Here is a 2,181-nt window from a genome sequence, read left to right as displayed (position 1 = left end):
CTTATACTTATTTTTGTTTCTTTCCATCCATTGTTTTGTCATCATCAAAAAGGGGGAGAATGTTGATCTTGATCCCTATCTTTTGATATTTACAAAGCAAATGGATGATACTAATATTTCTTCAAGATATACTTTCAGTTTTGAAGTTATTTGATTCCATGAACAAGTGCAATTGAAAGAAGACAAAGGTTGTTGAAAGCTGTCGGACGCTCAAAAAGACTGCATCAGGCGTCCGACAACCATTGAGTATCTTCGGACGCAGAAAATCAGTCTACCGGATGTCCTAAGGAATTGAAGAAAAATTTCCAGTTTTACATCATACCTTCGGACGCAGAAAACCAGCCTACCGGACGTCCGAAAGAATTGAAGAAAATTTCTCAAACTCACTGCCTGCTGTCGGACGCATAAAACAGTGCTATCGGACGTCCGACACTACCAACGGCTAGTTGACTGTTCAGCTACTTTCTATCCGTTGGAAGCATTAATGAGGAACTTTCTTGGTCCTATATAAATAGTGGTTGGTCAGACACTTCAAACAACTTTGGCACACTGAAGATACAAAAGATCTAAAAAGATTTTAGTGAGAAAATACTCTTCAAAGAAGATTTGTAGTCTTAGTGGTGTGAGATTCATTGTAAACTTTTCATTTGTGAGTGAATACTTCATGAGTGTAGCTCTGTGAGGGTTATCCGAGTGATAGTAAAACTTTCTTGGTCCTATATAAATAGTGGTTGGTCAGACACTTCAAACAATTTTGGCACACTGAAAATACAAAAGATCTAGAGAAATTTTAGTGAGAAAATACTCTTCAAAGAAGATTTGTAACCTTAGTGGTGTGAGGTTCATTGTAAACTTTTCATTTGTGAGGGAATACTTCATGAGTGTAAATCTGTGAGGGTTATCCGAGTGATAGTAAAACTTTCTTGCTTGACTAAGTGCGGCTTGGGGCGAGGAGGAAGTGATCCTTCCTTTGTACACAAGAGTGATTGTAATTCATCAACTTGAAGTAGCTTGTTTGAATCAATCTACAAGTTCAAGAGAAGTTGGGTAGTTAATTGGTTTGCAATTCTTTCCTTTTTATTTATTTATTCTTACGTTTATGATCTTTAAATTGTTTATCTCTTCTACTCACAAGCACTTGTGCTTTCTTATCAACTGCTCCATTGTGTGGTCGCCTAAAAAAAAGTTGTTTTCGGGCCTTACAGGTAGTTATCACAGTTAATATGTGACAATTTTATCTTGTAACGAAAGAAGAGAAAAACTACCATAAGTTATATAAAGGAGTCCTTATAAGTTACTAATTAAGTGTTTATTAGGGTCCTTAATTAGTCAATAGTGGGCGTGATCCAATTTCCCTTTGATGTTCCACATAAATTTTAACTTTTTGTAAAATAGCTAAGGAGATCTTAGTCTTGCGGTAAAAATTGAGATCTCAAGAATTAGAAGTCTTGGGTTCAAATCCCTTTGTCCCTTCCACACTTCTTAAGTCTCATCTCTCCCTTGTTTAGAAAATTTTTATAAAGGAAAAAACTATTTTGGTAGGAGATTATTTTTTTTAGGTTTTGATAGGAAATTAATATTTTTGCGAAAAATTTTTATAAAGAAAAAGAATATTTTGGTAGGAGATTAATTTTTTTTTAGATTTTGATAGGCAATTAATATTTTTAGGTTAAAACAAATGATTAATTTTCCCTTCACTAATAATGTATACGATCTAGATGCATTTCACATTTTTTAGGTTAAAACAAATGATTAATTTTTCCTCCAGTAACAGCTTATACGATCTAGATGTATGCCACATAATCTCAATTTGAATATAAATACCAAGCTTTGCATATGGGCTATGTAGCTAAGCGTGCTAGTGTACAATAAAAGGGACTATTTTGATACATGATCCAAACATTGGGACTAAAATTACAATTCCCTCAAATTGGGTACCTTTTTGTCCGTTACACATTCCACTTCTCAAGATGGATATCTGCAAAGATTTTGGCCGCATTATATCGGGGAGCTGAAATCCTGAAAAAGCACATTTGGTGCCCCAACAATCACTTCTTCGCTACGTTAGAGCACCAGTAAGAATCAATTACTTTTTATAAAACAAAACGACGCCGCATCTCGACAAATTAAAAGAATCAAAATACAAAACGACGCCGTATCTCGACAAATTAAAGAATCAAA

This window comes from Coffea arabica, chromosome 9c (assembly GCF_036785885.1).
Source record: "Coffea arabica cultivar ET-39 chromosome 9c, Coffea Arabica ET-39 HiFi, whole genome shotgun sequence".
Classification (NCBI taxonomy): Eukaryota; Viridiplantae; Streptophyta; class Magnoliopsida; order Gentianales; family Rubiaceae; genus Coffea; species Coffea arabica.
This window is presented reverse-complemented; position numbering follows the sequence as displayed.